Source organism: Thalassophryne amazonica, chromosome 13 (assembly GCF_902500255.1).
Source record: "Thalassophryne amazonica chromosome 13, fThaAma1.1, whole genome shotgun sequence".
Taxonomy (NCBI): Eukaryota; Metazoa; Chordata; class Actinopteri; order Batrachoidiformes; family Batrachoididae; genus Thalassophryne; species Thalassophryne amazonica.
In genome coordinates, this window is record NC_047115.1 from 53,705,533 (window position 1) to 53,727,395 (window position 21,863).

Genomic DNA, 21,863 nt, shown 5'->3' on the forward strand with positions numbered 1-21,863 from the left:
GAGAATCTCCATTTCCCATGTAACAATAAGAAATATACTCAAAACCTGGATTAATCTTTTTAGTCACATAGCACTATTATTATTCTGAACACTACTGTACGTCCCCTGATAAAGGTAAGATTTGCTACAACATGTTGGAGGATTTGTCTCCTCAAGCACAGATGGTGATCTTACAGTTGTATAATAGAGTGTGGGAATCTGGGACATTTCCATTAGCATGGAAACACTCTGTTGTTGTCACAATTGTAAATCCAGGGAAAGATAAATGTGAAGTTGCTAGTTCTGTGGTCATTGATAGGCTGGGCTAACCTACATAGAAGAAATTAGAGGGTTACTCTGTCCTAATCAGAGTGGTTTTTGAAAAGGGAGGATGACCATGGATCATGTGCTGTGTTTGGAGGATTATATTAGGAAAAATCAAGCTAATAAGTAGCTGGTAGGAGCTGTCTTTTTTATATTGAAAAGGAGTATGATATGTTGTGGTGGGATGGTCTCTTTATTAAGATTGAAGCCAAGGCATTAGGTGGGAGACTGTTTAACTGGATTATGGATTTTTTGAAGAACAGGACAATGGAAGTGAGAGTTGGAGTAGCCCACTGTAAGATTTATCCAACAGATGATGGCGTTCCACAAGGGAGTGTGTGCAGTCCCTTACTGTTTAATATCATGATTAATGATGTTTTCTCAGAGGTAGATGTCAGTCTAGGAAGGTCAGATGATGGTGCATTGGGGGTTTAAGGGTAGAAATGCTACATTTATTGGGAGAAAGCTTCAGGTGGCTGTCACCACAGTGGAAAAATGGGGCAATAAGGGTGCTTTTCATTTTTCTGTGGATAAAACACAGGCCATATGTTTTTCCAAAAAGCATAATAATCCATCAATTCCAATTAATCTGTATGGGCAGACAGTTAAGCAAGTTCAAATGGTACAGTTTTTGGGTGTCTGGATATGATCACCAAAGGTCAATTTGCAATCCATCCAGAGGGTTGTCACACGATGTAAAAAGGCAGTAAATATAATGAGGTGTCTGGCAGGAAGTAGCTGGAGCTATCATAAAGTCACGTTCAGTGACGTCTTGCTATGACATATACGGATGTAATTCATATATTTACAGATGGATCTGAAGATGCAGTCACAGGAAAGACAGGAGCAGTAGTTTATATTCCTCATTTTCATAAGTCATAGACTGTCTGGTCATTTAGCTGTCTTTTCTGTGGAACTGCTAGCAGTTTTATTTGCTCTGTGGAGGGTAGAGGAGGTGAAGTTCAGTCACCATGTCATCCATACCTGCCAACATTTGAATTTTCCAATGTGGGACACCCACGCATGGCCGCAAGCACCAAGGGCACGAAGTGTAACTAGAGGGCATCAGGGCGCATGCCTGGACCCACACAAATGCGGGACTAATGGGCTTCCTGCACACACTCACATGGGGCGCGGGACACAGGGTTAAATACCGGGACTGTCCCACTCAATGTGGGACAGTTGGCAGTGCTGTGTCATCTGTTTAAAACTGTCACGCATGTCATTGCATGTTACCCAGCTGCAGAAGCGTAAATAAATCATCATAAATTGGAAATTTATGTAAATTTGATAATTTAACATTTTTATATTTATTTTGACAGTACCTGCACCTGGATGTGTTGCTGTATGTAGTTAACTGATTAAAAAAATGTTGAAAACATTAACGTTTCATTCAGTAGTTCAGCACAATTGGCCCCAAAATGGCGCCATGTTTTCAGTTGTCGCTACTCTTTGTATAAAGGGACTCTAGGTGAGACTAACGACACGCACGGGCTGAGTGTGCAGTGTGGGCACAAACCATTCGGAGGATGGGGTGGTTGAGTGTGCGGTGTCGGCACAAACATTAGTCTCACCAGTGCTGGACTCCAACCAGTGCTAAACGTGTCCAACGTGGAGTTACAGAAACTGCTGGAAAATGTAAGTGCTGTTAAAAAAAAAAAAGTAAATTCAGCATGTTACAGTTATTGAGGTTGTATGACATCTGCTTGTTACAAATGTGTTGTTTTTGTTTTGTTTTTTACTTTTTTGGTGACATCAAATTGTAATCTGTTCACACTAAAAATAAGGTGCTGTATGAACCACAGTAACTGTTTCCTGTGTGGCAACAAACTTCCCCAGTGATATTACGAATAAAGTTAATTTTCTGAGGCACTGTTTGGAAGTGCAAAATGACTTCCTTGTCAGCTGATGTCCGCTGAGTTCAGCAGAGTTTTGTTTGTTCACAACTTTGAGCAGAGGCAGTGAGGTTTGTCTTCATGTGTGCTAGTCTTCCCTCATATGACTGATTTCTATCAAAATCAGAATTCAGTTTCATATATTTCCATCACAAGATAACTCTAAATTGGAAAAATTATTTTAATGCTTTTTGGTTTTGTTTTTTTTTTTTAACACAAAACAGGTGAAAACCAAAAAATTCCATGTTAAGATTTCTCAATACGATGAGCGCCATTAGTGGTGTTGCAGACCAAACGGTCCCCCTAAAAATCAGTCCCCCCTGAAAACGCAGTGATGACGCAGTTCACGGAGTAACACCTCGTTTCTGCTTCAAACTGCACTCCAGTCATCATCTATCTCAATGACAGATATCTGAAGTTTTTGTACAACAATCATTTCCACATAAATTCAGCATTATTTCATCAAAGCAAAGAGACTTATTCCACGTCGTTTCACACATCTACCGTCATGTTTCAGATTCAGTGGTTAACCCTCTGGGGTCCGAAGGCATTTTTTGGACAGTTCACTCGCCTGGCATAAATGTTTTGTTATTGCTGTTAACAGCTCTCCCTGCATCCCACAATCAAGTTTTATGTCTCTTTTTTTCAGGACAACCTGTACTTTCAAAATATATATGCTATAGTTGTGTTTTATAAGTGTAATAAAAGTTTACAATCAGAAATAAGAAAGGAAAATGTAAAGCAGCAAATAATTTTCCACACACATTTATTCAAAACCCACAGCAAACTATAATAAACTAGTAACACATCACTCCTAAAAACAATCTTTGGTGGGTCATGTGAACTGAATCTGCCCTACGATTGGATTTTGGAAAACCATGTGACGGTGAACCAATTCCGATTGGACACTCACATTGCTCACGTCATCACACAGCTTCTATGAGGAATACAAAGATGGTGGATGGTGGCTCGAAAGTCCCCAGAGTTAACTTTTCAGTAAAAAAGTAAGTTTCTATCTCATATCATTAAAAAGTTATTTATAATTTAGTAAAGCTTGGTCTCAGTCATCGTATACGACGGCGTCAGCCCCAGAGGATTAAACCCTTAGATCTTCAGCAAATGTATTTATGAAGAGAAACTGCATGAGTGACACAAGTTTTTTTTATTTTCTAATAAGTTTATTCAGTGAGGAGAAACAAATGCTAAATTATTGTTGTGTCGTAACTTAATTTTTGTTCAGCCTTTGTGACCCGTCTTCATGAAATTAGATGCAAAATTGTTGAAATTGGCCCTATCCTGCAATGATAAAGAATCATTAAAAAACTACTGGATCCGGATCGTGTTCCGGATCATTACCAAAAATTAATGACTTCTAAGTTAGGCCAAGATACACCCCTGGTAAAAATTTAATTGAAATCCGTTGAGGGTTTTTTGAATAATCCTGCTAACAACCAACCAACAAACGGATGCGACCAAAAACATAACTTCCTTGGCGGAGGTAAAAATCACATTAATCCATTTGATTGCTTTGGGTGAAGAGAGTCCTTTTCACACATGCTGCTGTGGTCCAAAATGACGCATGCGCAGATGCAAAAGGCGAACCGATTTTTAGGGGCGGACCATTTGGTCTATGACACCGGAAATGAAACCAAAGCAGATAAACTTGTTACATGAGCCGTGATTGGTCAGAAATCGAAGCGACTCTGACACCACGTTCTCTAATACAATTAAGTAGGTAAAGCGGCTGTATACGCTTGGTTTGATACATCCTTTCCTTCTTCACTATCAGCCTCCCATGCATGCCTTTCAATACAAAATTTGCAATTTATTTTCTCTGTTTTAATCAAAGGTAAGAACACTGCAATCTATCCATAAAGCAAGATGGATGTGTGTGTATGTGGCTCGCGTATCTCGCTGACTGTTTGTCAGATTGGCCTCAGCTTTCAGATATGGTTTGCGCATGGCACGATGATGAGCATCCTTTATTATGAAAATTTTGGGTATTAATTTTCAAAACCTTTATTTTGAAGTCATCATCATTATTGGCAAAAGGCGGAACATTCTCACGCGCCAGCTTCGAGAAAGATCGTCAACAAAGATGAGTCACTCACTGCCTTAAACAGATGCCTATCTCTAACGCCGCGTTCACACCTGGCGCAACGCAACGCCACAAATTCGCTTCCTTCGCCTGGCGATGGATGCGCCACCATCGCCCGGTGTGTCACTCTGCTTTCACTGCGAAAATTCGCCCCTGTGCATCATCAAATAGGAGGAGCTTCCATGCTGCTCGCCGGCTCTGGTTGTCAGTCAAGTTAACATGACAGACCTTGATCACACGGAGCAAGTTGCTGTGCTCTTAATTGTTGTGGAAAGCTGACAAACGTCGCCAGCAGCGCCATCCCTGGGTTCACAACATCCTCACAGGGAGTTTCATTATTTGCTGCAGGAGCTGCGTCTGGATGACGGCCGCTTTCAGCGGTCCTTCCTTCTCTGCAGGACCCAGATTGAGGACCTCCTGTCTCGTTCACGTGTGCACATGTAAACAATTAAAAAAAAAAAACTCCGCTGCCCCTGCTGCGGGGCTGCTGCTTGCTCTCTGTCATAATTGTGTTGATAAACCAGTCACCATTTGTTTTATTATACATCTGTGTAGTTAATAAATAAAATAATCTTCACGGACGATTCGCTCGCGCGCGCACGTGAATCACAAAGAAACTCCTCTGCTGTGGTGCTGTTGCTCGCTCTTCCCCCAGAACCTCTGTCATACAAGGTCTATTAGAAAAGAAACCGACCTTTTTATTTTTTTTAAAAACTATATGGATTTGAATCACGTGCGATTACGTCAGACAAGCTTGAACCCTCGTGCGCATGCGTGAGTTTTTTCACGCCTGTCGGTTGCGTCATTCGCCTGTGGGCAGGCTTTGAGTGAGCACTGGTCCACCCCCCTCATCGGAATTCCTTTGTCTGACTTCCGTGCAAAACACCTCCGTGTTGATAACCATTCGTAAGATTCAGGCGGTTTTCGATGGCTTTCAGTCGAGTGAGTATCCGAGAAATTGTTTAACAGCTGGGCATGTTCAAACTTGTCCTGTAATGATTCCAACGGAGGTGTTTTGCTGTGGCGCCGCGCGATGAGCGGCTGGGTGCCGATGCGTGAATCCGTCCGCACGTCTTTCATTACAAAATCTCCTTTAACAGTGGAATGTCCGGATAAACTGCTGATCCCGACCTCTTCTGAAACTTCTCTGTTCTCTCACGACGTCCTGGGTCAACAGAGGCTTAAATTTGGAAGTTTTCAGCTCGAAACAGGCTGACGATGGCGGCTCGGGGCGCGGCGCGCCATCCGGCTCCATGGGCAGTCCTTAAAGTGACAGTAACACTCCATAATCTCTCATCAGCCGTTAAAATTTTCACCGAAAACCGTCTGAATTTCTCGAATGGTGTCCACTTGGATGTGCCTACAGTTTCAGAAAAAAGTTTGATCAAGCAAAGCGCCAGTCTCTCAGGAAGAAGTCAGACAAAGGAATTCCGACGAGGGGGGGTGGACCATTGCTCACTCAAAGCCTGCCCACAGGCGAATGACGCAACCGACAGGCGTGAAAAAACTCACGCATGCGCACGAGGGTTCAAGCTTGTCTGACGCAATCACACGTGATTCAAATCCATATAGTTTTTGAAAAAATAAAAAGGTCGGTTTCTTTTCTAATAGACCTCGTAATTGTGTTGATAAACCAGTCACCATTTGTTTTATTATACATCTGTGTAGTTAATAAATAAAATAATCTTCACGGACGATTGACTCGCGCGCGCCTGTGAAAGAAAAAAAAAACTCCGCTGCCCCTGCTGTGCTCGCTCTTCCCCCAAAAACATCTCCACGTCACTACATATCCAGTCCCTGATTGGTCATCTTGGCACGACAAGACGAAAAAGTTCAGATCTTTCAACTTGGGGAGGAGGGCAACGCAACATGACGCAACGCGATATCGCCCCACAAACGCGCCAATTGCTCAAAATCGCTTCATTTGCGTCACTTCATTCGCGTCCGTCACATCGCATTGCGTGGCTTGGCGCAACAACGCGTCCTTCCATAGGGATTACATGGCAACCTGTCACTGCTGTCGCTCGCGTTGCGCTCGGTGTGAATGCGGCATAACACTTCTTGCTTTATTATCACAAGACGGAACGTTCGTACGTGCCAGCTTTGAAAAAGATCGCAGACAAAGCTCCCACTATTCTATAGAAGTACATACTTCCTACAGGCACTGCAATAGTTAATAAAATGAATAAGGCATTGTTGCGTCCGCCAAGGAAACAATAAAATCAGTGTTTGTCTGTCTGTCAGTCTGTTAGCAAGATTACATCACAACTACTGCAAGGATTTTGATGAAATTTTCACCACAGATCGATATTAGACCAAGGGAGACTTTTGGGAGAATTTTGGAGGTGATCTGGATCAAGTTTCACTTTATATAGGCTTTTGAGAATGACCGTTAGCAGCAGTACGTCAAAACTACGACACGGATTTTGACAAAATTTTCAACACAAATACATATTAGGCCATGGAAGACTCCATTAACCTTTGGAGGTGATCCGAATGCAGATTCTGCATCAAGTTTCATTTTACTGTATACAGACATTGAAGGATTACCTCAAAACTACTTCACAGATTCTCACCAAATTTTCACCACGGACATATATTAGGCCAAGGAAGAATACAGTACATTTTGGAGGTGATCCAGATTCAGATTGTGGATCAAGATTTCACTTTATATAGGTTTTGAAGGATTATGTCAAAACTATTTCACGGATTCTCACCAAATTTGCATCACAGATAGATATTAGGGCATGGAAGACTCCACTGAATTTTGGAGGTGATCCAGATCTGGATCTGGATTCGTATTCTGGATCAAGATTTCCCTCTCCTGTTCTCAGGAGTACGTCAAAACTAACGCACGGATTTTGACGACATTTTGAATGAATGAATGAATAAGTTTTATTCAGCACGCACATAAACTAAATACCACAAAAGGCCAGTATGAACTCAATAGAAAATCTTTGGAGGGAGCTGAAACTCCAAACCTGAAAGATCTAGAGAAGATCTGTATGGAGGAGTGGACCTAAATCCCTGCTGCAGTGTGAGCAAACCTGGTGAAAAACTACAGGAAACGTTTGACCTCTGTAATTGCAAACAAAGGCTACTGTACCAAATATTAACATTGATTTTCACAGGTGTTCAAATACTTATTTGTAGCAGTAACATACAAATAAATTATTTTAAAAATCATACATTGTGATTTCCAGATTTTGTTTTTTAGATTATGTCTCTCACAGTGGACATGCACCTAAGATGAACATTTCAGACCCCTTCATGATTTCTAAGTGGGAGAACTTACAAAATCGCAGGGTGTTCAAATACTTATTTTCCTCACTGTACCCATACTGCACAATTTCTGTAAGATTAAACTTTAAACTCTTAAAACCATAGACCATAGTAGTTTACTTTTATTATCTCCATTTTAGTGTGCATATTGTTTTATAGCTGCTGCTGCAGCAGTTTCTATTTGGTCTCAGGAGAAATGACTCTCAGAAGTGCAAAGACCAATGATTAATAAACAGAGTTTGCACTTACACCATCCTGACACAGAGGACTGTGTTGAGGAGGACCCTGATTCTGAGGCATTCTCATCTAATGAGAATGAGAGTGTTGACCCTCCTGTTGTCACTCAACCACCAGCAGACATGATCCCTTCCAAAAATGGAAAGATGATGTAGTCCTTTCCCACTTGAACAGCAGGGGAGACTAACGCTGCTAATATGATCATAATGGTTCAAGGTCCCACCAGATATGCACTCAGCCATGTTGAAGACAACAACTCATCACTTGAACTCTTCATAACACCTTCTTCTTCTTTGTCTTCCGTTAGGGGTCGCCACAGCAGATTATCGTTTCCACCTCACCCATCCTCTGTATCTTCCTCTGTCACACCAACCACCTGCATATCCTCCCTCAGCACATCTCCTGCTGTCTGTGGACACGTTCTCTTCTTCTTCTTCGCCCAGCAGTAGCCTAAAATTTACGCCAGCAACCTGTTGGGCAACGGCACCGGTGGCGGTCTTTGTTAACCCAGGCCTCGACCGATCTGATATGGAAATTTGAGTTTTAGTTTAAGATAAGAAACTTTAAGATTTGAGTTTTAGCTTAAGATAAGAAACTTTAAGATAAATGAATTGTCATTTAAATGTTTGGTCTGATGGTGGTGCTAGAGGACAGGTCAAAGTTCCATTATCAAGGGATTATGTAGTCAACACATAAAGTGCCTGACTCAAAAACTTGGTCAAGAATTTTCTGTAAATCATTTTCTGGAGGCCAATATCCATGGGGTCAGATTGACCCCAAGGGTAAAATGTGTTTGTAATATTTGAGGATAATAGGGTTAAGAAGACAATGACACTTACTACATAATACATCACGGGTCTAGTCAATAAATAAATAACGTGCTGCAGAGTAAATTCTTCCGACGAGAATGACGAGCAGTAAACCAATGACATAAAAAAAGTTTACATTTACACTCAGTCTCCTGTGTTAATGTCTGATCCCATCGATTTCTGTTTAATCCACTAGATGGCGGATGCAGCCTGTGAGCTGTGCCAGCACCCGCCATCTTGCTTAGCATTACACAGCATCTTCAGTCATTAGATTAAATAGAAATCTATGACGCGCTGAATTAAACTTGGGTTAAAGTGATCTGAAAATGCTGTTTTGTGCAGCGTTCGGGTGCATTGACAAACTGAACTAGGATTGTCAGCTGGTTAAATAAATAATGAATAAATAATAATAAATTGTGGAGTGACCTTTCATCAGTGTGTATTATTCATTCATTCATCATTCATTCATCTTCAACTGCTTTTCCGGGTTCGGGTCGCGGGGGCAACAGCTCCAGCAGGGGAACCCCAGACTTATCTTTCCCATGCCACATTGACCACCTCTGACTGGGGATCCGAGGTGTTCCCAGACCAGTGTGGAGATATAATCTCTCCACCTAGTCCTGGGTCTTCCCCGGGTTCTCCTCCCAGATAGATGTGCCTGGAACACCTCCCTAGGGAGGCGCCCAAGGCCATCCTTACCAGATGCCCGAAACCACCTCAGTTGGCTCCTTTCAACGCAAAGGAGCAGTGACTCTACTCTGAGCTCCCCACAGATAACCGAACTTATTTTTTGTGTGTATTCTGTAAAGTAGTGACTTCAGTTGTACTGCCTGAATGTTTTGTCGTAAGAAATATCTCACCATTCGTTTTAGCGATTCAGTTAGAAGTCTCACTTTCATGAGTCTCAATTTAACCCTTTTCATTAGCCTTGGGTTTTTCTTCACATCAGTTTTCCACCCTGAATATTCTGTAAGAGCAAATTCATAGAATGGAAATGTTTTTCTCTCAATTTGATGGGTCCACATGACAGGCACTTTGACATTGTATATTCATGCTAATATCAGTTATCAAGTTGTTCACCAGTGAATATGGCTTTTTACAACCCTTCAGAAACCATGCACCCTGAGGCCAAATGAACAACTTGCGCATCGGAGGCAGTGTGGGCAATCGCGGTGATGCCGACCGGTGCCGCGACCGGCCTGCCTGATAAGGACGCAAAACACAATGCGCTGTTAAAAAAAAAGAAAAAAAGAAGAAGCATCCAAAATTGCACAAAAAAAAATCTGCGAAACTGCGAGGCCGCGAAAGGTGAACCGCGATATAGCGAGGGACCACTGTATTAAATTACACATTGACAATATCTAGGATCGCACGTGCCGTGACGTCACAACATATGTATGGATTGGCTGATTACCAAGGTGACATTCCCTTACTCGGGTGGTATGAAAAATATTACCGGTCCGCGAAAAATATCACAAGGGTGTATTGCTATTTATTCTTTAGTGTTTTATCCAATCATATTGGCGTATCATTTATAGGTATATGATAAAAGAATATATACAAATGTGATTAATTTCTCTGTGATGTACTCCATATTCCAGTGTAGGTTTTCCAGATTTCTTTCAACTTGGTCCAGAAATTATTGAATAATCTTACTTTCACCCTGGCTGGCATGGCTGTTTCATTTTTATTTTATTTGATATTTTTGTGGAGAAGCGCTGCGTAAAACAGTGCCACAAGTGGGTTAAGAGCAGACTTTAATATTCATATCTTTAATATGATGCAAGCACAGGAAACTCTTACTTGGACCCCTGATTATTTCCCATCTTTATCTTCATAATAAAATTAATTAAGGATCAGACTAGCACCTCGTGTCATGGCAGACATAGTGTGTTTGACAAACTGATGGTATTATCTTCTATCTGGACTGGGACTAACAAATTCATTCAAGTCAATTATAGAAATAGTCGGATTCTCTTCTGTATTTTTTTGACAAATAGTGGCTGTACAAATGTGGGACTGAGTTTGAATAAATGTAATTGCACAGAAAATGCAGATTTATCCTGTAACTCTCTTAAAAACACTGATCATGTCCACATTGATTTCTATTAATGTTTGGTTGTTTGACGCTAACCAAGATGGTGGCACTCTGGCAACAGAGTGGATCGCCCCGGTCCTCCATCTAGTGAGTAAATAGAAATCAATGTTCTGATCAGCCCTCTGCTGCTCAGATTAAAGATACTGTGTGTAAATTTTTGGACACTGCAGGAAACACTCTCTATCCAGCACCATCAATCAATCTATATTATAATAGTCAAGTGGCCTCTGTGTGTGTGTGTGTGTGTGTGTGTGTGTGTGTGTGTGTGTGTGTGTGTGTGTGTGTGTGTGTGTGTGTGTGTGTGTGTGTGTGTGTGTGTGTGTGTGTGTGTGTGTGGCTTCAATCACACAAAAACCGAGGAGAGCTGACATTTGCAGTTAGAATGGATGTTGCGCTGCAATGCACCATGACCTTTTGGGGTTTTAAATGTACTCATTGTGGTTCATGTTAGTTTTACAGTATTGTTATTGTTATTGATTTATTGTTTTTGTTAGTTTAGTTAAGTGTTATGTTGCTGTTACCATGAGTGAGTTAAGCGTCATGTTGGCACCATGAATGAAATGTGTAGTGCTTTTAATGTCTTCTGCCACCGTCTCCGTTTGTCAAATTAAAAGCACCTGGGTACAGCAGAATGCAGAAAAGACAAACAGCTGTGCATGCGTGAAATTTGAATCATGTACAAACTGGGGAGAGCTGACATTTGCCGTTTGGTATGTATTTTGGGTCAAGGATGAATGATCAAAACCAAATGTTGATAGGGCAAATATTTTGAGAGATGCTACATATATTAGCTAACAGCACTGAGCATTGGCTAATAATATTTACATTCTGGACTCACACGCCATTCCAACAGGGGGCGGTAAATCATCTTTATATTAAAAGCATGAGTGCGTGATTTTATTTAGTAAGTTCAATGTAAGTACATAATATAATTATAAATAACGTTTAAAAAGATGCATGGATAACACAAGAAAATGAAAACACTCATTTCCATTGTGGTCCATTTAAAATTCAAATGAAAAAGTAAAAGTAAAAATAGAATAATTATAACAATAATAATACTGATAGTAATGATAATAGTGTGTGTATATGAAAACAATAACCTAAACAATTTAGAAATACATCCCCCTCTAGCTGCCACCTTATCGTGGTGGGGGAGTTTGCGTACCTGGATGATCCTAGGAGCTATGTTGTCGGGGGCTTTGTGCTCCCTGTAGGGTCTCCCAAGGCAAACAGGTCCTAGGTGACGGGTCAGACTAATGGCAGTTCAGAACCTCCATGACCAGTAAAAGATCAAGGACCGTGATGTCGCCCGGTATGGCGGAGCCAGGGTCCCACCCTGGAGCCAGGCCTGGGGTTGGGGCTCGCGCGTGAGTGCCTGGTGGTTGGGCCTTAGCCCATGGGGCCCGGCCGGGCTCAGCCTGAAAGAGTGACGTGGGCCCGCCCTCCTGTGGGTTCACCACCTGCAGATGGGGCCATGGGGGTCGGGTGCAGAGAGGATTGGGTGGCGGTCGAGGCCGGGGAAGGTTGGAGACATGGAGTCCGAGTGGACCATGTTCTCCACCTCCATTGTCGATGCGGCTGCTCGTAGCTGAGGTTGCAAGGTCTCTGGTGCCTGTCGCGGCGGCAATCCCCGAACCCGGTGGTGGACACCGGAAGTAAGGGATGCCATCAAGCTGAAGAAGGAGTCCTACTTATCTCTGTTGGTAGGTGGGACCCCAGAGGCAGCTGACAGGTACCGGCAGGCCAAGCGTGCCACAGCCCGTGTGGTCGCAGAGGCAAAAACTCGGGTCTGGGAGGAGTTCGGGGAGGCTATGGAGGAGGACTATCGGTCGGCCTCGAAGAGGTTCTGGCAAACCGTCCGACGCCTCAGGAGGCAGAAGCAGCTCTCCACCAGCACTGTTTACGGTGCGGGTGGGGAGCTGTTGACCCTGACTGGGGATGTTGTCGGGCGGTGGAAGGAGTACTTCGAGGATCTCCTCAATCCCATCGTCACGTCTTCCGAAGAGGAAGCAGAGACTGGGGACTCAGAGGCGGACTCATCCATTACCCAGGCCAAAGTCACCGAGGTGGTTAGAAAGCTCCTCGGTGGCAAGGCTCCTGGGGTGGATGAATCCGTCCTGAGTATCTTAAGTCTCTGGATGTTGTGGGGCTGTCTTGGCTGACACGCCTCTGCAACATCGCGTGGCAATCGGGACAGTGCCTCTGGATTGGCAGACCGGGGTGGTGGTCCCTCTGTTTAAGAAGGGGGACCGGAGGGTGTGTTCCAACTATAGGGGGATCACACTCCTCAGCCTCCCCGGTAAGGTCTATTCCAGAGTACTGGAGAGGAGAATTCGACCAATGGTCGAACCTCGGATTCAGGAGGAGCAGTGTGGTTTTCGTCCTGGTCGCGGCACACTGGACTAGCTCTACACGTTCCATTGGGTGCTCGAGGGTTCATGGGAGTTTGCCCAACCAGTCCACATGTGTTTTGTGGATCTGGAGAAGGCATTCGACCGTGTCCCTCGGGGAACCCTGTGGGGAGTGCTCTGGGAGTACGGGGTCCGGGGTCCTTTGCTAAGGGCTATCCAGTCCCTGTACGACCACAGCAGGAGCTTGGTTCGCATTGCCGGTAGTAAATCAAACCTGTTTCCAGTGCACGTTGGCCTCCGCCAGGGCTGCCTTTTGTCACCGGTTCTGTTCATTATTTTTATGGACAGAATTTCTAGGCGCAGCCAGGGTGTAGAGGGGGTCTGGTTTGGGAACCACAGAATCTCGTCTCTGCTGTTTGCGAACGATGTGGTTCTGTTGGCTTCGTCAAATCAGGACCTTCAGCGTGCACTGGGGCGGTTTGCAGCCGAGTGTGAAGCATCCGGGATGAAAATCGGCACCTCCAAATCCGAGGCCATGGTTCTCGACCGGAAAAAGGTGCTTTGCCCTCTTCAGGTCGGTGGAGTGTCCTTGCCTCAAGTGGAGGAGTTTAAGTATCTCGGGGTCTTGTTCACGAGTGAAGGACAGACAAGTGAGGGATGGATGGAGCTTGAGATCGATAGACGGATCGGTGCAGCATCTGCAGTGATGCGGTCGCTGTATCGGACCGTCATGGTGAAGAGAGAGCTGAGTAGGGGGGCAAAGCTCTTGATTTACCGATCGATCTACGTTCCGATCCTCACCTATGGTCATGGGATTTGGCTCATGACCAAAAGAACGAGATCGCGAGTACAAGCGGCCGAGATGAGTTTCCTCTGCAAGGTGGCTGGGCGCTCCCTTAGAGATAGGGTGAGGAGCTCGGAGTCGAGCCGCTGCTCCTCCACGTTGAAAGGAGTCAGTTGAGGTGGCTCGGGCATCTTTTCCGGATGCCCCCTGGACGCCTTGCTGGAGAGGTGTTCCGGGCACGTCCCACTGGGAGGAGGCCCCGGGGAAGACCCAGGACACGCTGGAGGGACTACATCTCTCGGCTGGCTTGGGAACACCTTGGGGTTCCCCAGGAGGAGCTGGAGGAGGTGTGTGTGGATCGGGAAGTCTGGGCGGCTTTGCTTGAGTTGCTGCCCCCGCGACCCGACTCCGGATAAAGCGGAAGAAAATGGATGGATGGATGGATTAAGACAGTAAATTATCAGTAAAAGTTATGTAATTAAAAGGATATAAAAGGAGTGAGGTCTTCTCTGAAAAACTGTTGATGTCTAAAAACTGTTGATTCTAAAAACATTCTATAATCATACACCATTCCAACTCATTATAGGAAGTTTGTGCAATTTATTTCCACCCTTGAAAAATGTCAGCTACCAATTTTATGAACACTACCCAGTGTGGAGCCTGCAGATCCTCACAGATTTACTTTTGTTTACATTTCATTTTTCATTGATAAAACTATATAATCTCAGTCACACTTTGCTGTCATGGCATCATTTGCCACCTTTCTTATCACACTTGAGTACCTCCTGAAATTGGCAACTCTGGATTAAATTTAGTGCTCGTGTGAGGCGGCTTTGCTGCCTTGAGGTGCTGGGACTCACATTTTGAATACCTAGTGTGTCCCTGGCAGGGTTGGGTAGGATTAATTTGAAATGTAATCCAACAGTAATCAGATTATAAATAATCCAAATGTATGTACATACATACATGTAATCCACATGTATTCTTTCAAAGTAATCCTACCCAACCTTGGTCCCTGGTCACAGTTGCCAAAGCCTCTAATGCAAACACTGATAAGTAACAAAATTCTAATGCATTTTTCAAGCTCCAGTGAAGAAATATGAAGGTGCTGAGTAAAAATGAGCTGCAAATCGCTGAAGGAGTTCTGCAAAAACACTTACCGAAGAGTTTTAAGGTAAACAGCTGCAATTAACCTTGGACATGTGGCAACACAAGCTCTCCTGTGTGTGACGATTTTTGTGTGTTTGTTTCTAGGTTTATGGTTTTCTTCACGCTATGAATAGGAACAAACCAACTACACTGGAGGTAGTTGTGGATACATGGCCTCATTTTAAAGTGATAATTTGCCGACCTGACCCTAAGGTGAGCTCATGCCCAATACTTTGATGAGGATGTTTTGCTTGATCTTTAGATTTATGTGTACCACCTGACCATTGTAATTATTTCACAGAGCAAATGTAGTTCAGAGATGACGAAAGAGGTGACATACTTCAGCCTGGATGACCAGATTTTATGGAAGATACTAACAGAGGAGAACACGATTGACTGGAGCACTTATTTCGTAATTGGTGGTAAATTTAAAAATTTTAATTTTCTGTAGAGGTCATGACTGCATGCAAAAAAGTACTACTGATAGAAGTGATTTTCCTGACAGGGATTGATTCTTCCCATGCGGCCATGCTCAAAGAAGTGTCCTCTCTCAGAGAGGTCAAGAACAAATGTTTGTGTTTGGTCCATCTTCTCTACTTGCAAGACTGTGATAGTCTGATCGCACCAGTCATTGACAGGTATATATTCAAATATGTCATATGTCCCAGAAGTCTAAAAAACAAAAAACAACAATCGTTTGAGGCCAGAACTGCTAACAGCAGGAGAGTTTTATCACATAACTGACAGAATTGTATTAACTGGAAAAAGCTGATTTAAATATTGGTTTTGCACAATATCACCCTTTACTATACTTTGGAAGAAAAGGGAATAGCTACTTCACTTGCGCTCACATTTTGAGTAATTTGTATACATTTTCTCAGTTCGTTTAACTTTTTCCCAACAGTGAGCTTGAATCAAGGATTTCGTCTCTGAACCTTTCCCATGTTGACTTGGTGAATAAAACCTGGAAGTTTGGAGGGAATGAGCAAGGACACGCAACTATTACAAAACCTCATCAGCAACTTTCTACATGTTGCAATCAACGATGACCAGGGTCAGCCCATGTCGTGGATTTTGCTGTATGATTACTGTGCCTTGGGTATTTTGTACACTGTGCCCGAGCACAGAGGCAAAGGTTATGCCAAAATCATGATCTGCACCATGGCCAGGAGAGTCCAAGCTCAGGGATATCCTGTCTACTGCTTTGTAGTGAATGACAATGAGGTCTCCTACAGGCTCTTTAAAAGCATGGGCTTCATTGATGATCCTTCATACAGGGCTATGTGGTTAGAGTTCAATGTTTGACCTTGATTGGTTTCTCTGTGCTGTATCGAGATTTGGATGAAGAGCTGACCTAAGATTAGCCTGTATTAATGCAGTTGTAAAATCAATGTATCTCATATCATTGCACAAACTTTCATGATAGACACCTTAGTTCAGGACCTCATGACTCCAGAATATCTTCTCAGGTGTCTCTCAATCTCAAACCGAGAGACATTAATGTAACTGCTGAGCTAAATTAACCTTTCTATGAGTTTGATTAGTATCAAATCAATTTTATTTATATAGCGCCAAATCACAACAAATAGTTGCCCCAAGGCGCTTTATATTGTAAGGCAAGGCCATACAATAATTACGGAAAAACCCCAACGGTCAAAACGACCCCCTGTGAGCAAGCACTTGGCAACAGTGGGAAGGAAAAACTCACTTTTAACAGGAAGAAACCTCCAGCAGAACCAGGCTCAGGGAGGGGCAGTCTTCTGCTGGGACTGGTTGGGGCTGAGGGAGAGAACCAGGAAAAAGACATGCTGTGGAGGGGAGCAGAGATCAATCACTAATGATTAAATGCAGAGTGGTGCATACAGAGCAAAAAGAGAAAGAAACACTCAGTGCATCATGGGAACCCCCCAGCAGTCTAAGTCTATAGCAGCATAACTAAGGGATGGTTCAGGGTCACCTGATCCAGCCCTAACTATAAGCTTTAGCAAAAGGAAAGTTTTAAGCCTAATCTTAAAAGTAGAGAGGGTGTCTGTCTCCCTGATCTGAATTGGGAGCTGGTTCCACAGGAGAGCAGCCTGAAAGCTGAAGGCTCTGCCTCCCATTCTACTCTTACAAACCCTAAGAACTACAAGTAAGCCTGCAGTCTGAGAGCGAAGCGCTCTATTGGGGTGATATGGTACTATGAGGTCCCTAAGATAAGATGGGACCTGATTATTCAAAACCTTATAAGTAAGAAGAAGAATTTTAAATTCTATTCTAGAATTAACAGGAAGCCAATGAAGAGAGGCCAGTATGGGTGAGATATGCTCTCTCCTTCTAGTCCCTGTCAGTACTCTAGCTGCAGCATTTTGAATTAACTGAAGGCTTTTCAGGGAACTTTTAGGACAACTTGATAATAATGAATTACAATAGTCCAGCCTAGAGGAAATAAATGCATGAATTAGTTTTTCAGCATCACTCTGAGACAAGACCTTTCTAATTTTAGAGATATTGCGCAAATGCAAAAAAGCAGTCCTACATATTTAATATGCGCATTGAATGACATATCCTGATCAAAAATGACTCCAAGATTTCTCACAGTATTACTAGAGGTCAGGGTAATGCCATCCAGAGTAAGGATCTGGTTAGACACCATGTTTCTAAGATTTGTGGGGCCAAGTACAATAAGTTCAGTTTTATCTGAGTTTAAAAGCAGGAAATTAGAGGTCATCCATGTCTTTATGTCTGTAAGACAATCCTGCAGTTTAGCTAATTGGTGTGTGTCCTCTGGCTTCATGGATAGATAAAGCTGGGTATCATCTGCGTAACAATGAAAATTTAAGCAATGCCGTCTAATAATACTGCCTAAGGGAACATGTACGAGGGTCTCTTAGATAATAAACCGACCCTTTTATTTTTTTTTTAACTATATGGATTTGAATGACATGCAATTACACCAATCATGCTTGAACCCTCGTGCGCATGTGTGAGTTTTTTCACGCGTCGGTGACGTCATTTCCCTGTGGGCAGGCCTTGAGTGAGATGTGGTCCCGCCCTCTCGGCTGAATTCCTTTGTTTCACACGCTGCTCGAGACGGCGCGCGTTGCTTTATCAAAAATTTTTCTGGACCTGTGAGGAATATCCGAGTGGACACTATTCGAGAAATTAAGATGGTTTTCTGTGAAAAGTTTAATGGCTGATGAGAGATTATGGGGTGTTTCTGTCGGTGTAAGGACTTCCCACGGAGCGGGACGTCCTGCAGCGCTTCCAGGCGCTGTCGTCGGCCCTGTTTCGAGCTTAACATCCTAATTTAAGGCTTAATTCACCCAGGACATCGTGAGAGAACAGAGAAGATTCAGAAGAGGCCGGCATGAGGAATTTATGCGGACATTCCACTGTTTAAGGACATTTTTTTAATGAAAGACGTACGCGCAAATTCGCCGAGTCGTTTCCGTGACGACTCGGCAAATCTGTGTGCGCCGCGACAGGAAAAACACCTCCGTGTTGAAAACCATTTGTAGAATTCAGGCGGCTTTTAATGGCTTTCAACAAGTAACTGAGAAATTGTTTAACAGCTTGGGCATGTTCCAACTTGCCCGTTAAGATTTCCAACGGAGGTGTTTTTCCTGCCGCGACCCCCCGCGGTCGGGTCCAGCCCGACATGCAACTCTGCCCGCACGTTCTTTCATTACAAAATGACAGTTAACAATGGAATGTCCGAATAAACTCCTCATGCCGACTTCTTCTGAAAGTTCTCTGTTCTCTGACGACTTACTGCGTCAACAGAGCCTGAAATGTGGAAGTTTTCAACTTGAAACGGCGAGACGCTGCCGCCTCGAAGCGCAGATCGCCGTCAGGCGCCGTGGACCGTCCTTAAAGCGACACTACCAGACCAAAATCTCTCATCAGCCGTTAAAATTTTTACCGAAAACCAGCTGAATTTATTGAATGGTGTCCACTCAGTTGTGCCTTACAGTTTTGAAAAAAATTTTATCAAACAAAGCAACAGTCTCTGAGCCATTCCTAAACAATGAAAAAAATCGACGAGCGGGTGGACGACTCCTCATTCAAAGCCTGCCCACAGGCGAATGACGTAACCGACAGGCGTGAAAAAACTCTCGCATGCCCACGAGGGTTCAAGCATGTCTGATGTAATCACACGTGATTCAAATCCATATGGTTTTTGAAAAAATAATAAGGTCGGATACTTTTCTAATAGACCTCGTATAAAGTGAATAAAATTGGTCCTAGCACAGAACCTTGTGGAACTCCATAATTAACCTTAGTCTGTGAAGAAGATTCCCCATTTACATGAACAAATTGTAATCTATTAGAGAAATATGATTCAAACCACCGCAGCGCAGTGCCTTTAATACCTATGGCATGCTCTAATCTCTGTAATAAAATTTTATGGTCAACAGTATCAAAAGCAGCACAGAGGTCTAACAGAACAAGCACAGAAATGAGTCCACTGTCTGAGGCCATAAGAAGATCATTTGTAACCTTCGCTAATGCTGTTTCTGTACTATGATGAATTCTAAAACCTGACTGAAACTCTTCAAATAGACCATTCCTCTGCAGATGATCAGTTAGCTGTTTTACAACTACCCTTTCAAGAATTTTTGAGAGAAAAGGAAGGTTGGAGATTGGCCTATAATTAGCTAAGATAGCTGGGTCAAGTGATGGCTTTTTAAGTAATGGTTTAATTACTGCCACCTTAAATTATCTTTCACAATTATCTTTCACCATATACAGATACAGTTTTGATCGCTGAGTCCAGAAATTTGGTGAAAGACTGGCTCTGCTTGATAAAGGACAATCACAAAACTTACATTTTGACCATGTGGCACAATTCTCTATGCACGATGCCTTAATGTTGAGGACCCCAGCAACTGAGGTATTTCTTTATGAGCAATCCATATGAGCCATGTGAATAATGTTTTGCTGTAATAAGTTGGGACCAACAACAACATTTGAATTTGAAAAGATAACCAAATAGAAATGTTTTTGACATAACCTGGTCATTACTAATAGGAGTCTAGTAGGATCTTGAACCTATCCAGGTTTTTTTTTTTTGGCATAAAAATACTGCAATGAAAACAGAAATTAACTGACCTAATTTTGTCATTTCAGCATTGTACATTTCAGTGGGTGTTAGTAATTGTTAGACGGTCCCTTACGGAAGCAGAAACTCAAGGCAGGCAGCAATGTCTCATAATCAATAATGACAACAAACTGATCATTTCATTTAATATGTTATAGTTGGATTACAAAATTGTTGCTCAAACCTGTAGTGATGGCAATTTAATCATTTTATCTTTGAATATTGCAAATGTCCATAATGAATAATGAGTGAATATTGAAACCTGTACCTGTACAGCAGTTTTAAAATGCTGAATGGCTGAAAAAAGTTTTCTGTGAATCTGTACACTATTGTTCTTCCACAATGTCCCCAGGATTTGTGAGAAGTGATGTGAAGATATATCTTGATTTAGTTTCAAACTAATGAATTAAATTCAGGTAAAGCTTTACAATCCAACTGTTCAAGTTAAAACTACTCTAAACTATGTGAGGACCGTTCCATTTTTAATGCAGTTATTTACTGGCTGAAGCAGCTGACAGGAACAGACTCAACATCATGGGGCGGCATAGCAAAACAGTTGTTCATTTTATGATAAAAGCATGGATTTTGGCACACATATTCTAAATTAACTAATGTTTATTTTCAGATATGGAGCCACCCTGGAGCTGACCTCTAATGAGCTACAGGGGTCAATAAAGAATTACACAGGGGTCAAAATTTGAAAATATGCTCCAATCATGTTGAAAACTATACCACATTATTTGTCTGATCATAATTCCAAAAAGGTTTAGTTTGGACTATCTATGACTGAATATTATGGGGTTATGGGGTAAAAATGGCAAAATTGGTGACACAGATCAGTTTCAATTTATACAGGGGTCAAAAGTGATTGACTGATCAGAGCACCACAGCTGCTTTAGCCACAATTCCACGGTATTATCACCTCATCTCTGCTTAAAACTGCCCTCCAGTCATCATCTGTCTCAGCAACAGATATCTGAAGCTTTTGTACAACAATCATTTCCACATAAATTCAGCATTATTTCATCAAAAAAGATGGAGGAAGCTACACGAGCTGCTAGCTGATGCGTTCACTGCAAGTCGTCATTTCAAAGCGTCACTGAGTATCGCCTCATATCTGCTTAAAACGGGCTCATTTCTTCTTAAAACTGACTTTAGAATGATTTAAGAGGCTTTACCTTGTCATCTGATAGTTAATAATCCCATTAATCCATTTGATTGATTTGGGTGAAGAGACTGTCTTAGAGGAGCAGCTGAGCTCCGAAATGACGCATGCACAGTGAAGGCAAGGTAGACCAATTTTAGGGGCAGACCATTCGGTCAGCGACCAGAATTGGCATTTGTTACATGTGTAACTGTTCACGCTAATCCACTTTTCTGCGATTCTAACTCATTCCATCTGCTCAAAGTGATATTAATCAGTGAAATCACCTGATTGAGTCAGTGGCTGCAAAGAAAACCTGCACCCTCTTGGCTCTTTCTGGATCACGTTGCCCACCACTGCTCTAAATGCTTCCTATAGCTTCCAATGAGAGTCTGGTTTCTGGTTGAAGGTATTTTGGACCATTCTTTTTTACAAAACATGTCCAGTTCAGTCAGGTTTGTTGGTTTCCAAGCATGGACAGCCTGCTTAAAATCGCACCACAGACCCTCATCTTTAACAAAGATTCCCAGTACCTGCACTGGCCACAACAGCCCCACAGTATGATGGAACCACCTCCAAATTTTACTGTACGTAGGTAGCAAGTGTTTTTCTTGGAATGCTGTGTTG

At 42.7% G+C, this 21,863-nt stretch overlaps 1 pseudogene; it reads left to right on the forward strand.

The window, feature by feature from the left end:
• Positions 1–1,815: 1,815 nt before the first annotated feature.
• Positions 1,816–16,631, forward strand: LOC117523915 (annotated as a pseudogene).
• Positions 16,632–21,863: the final 5,232 nt, after the last annotated feature.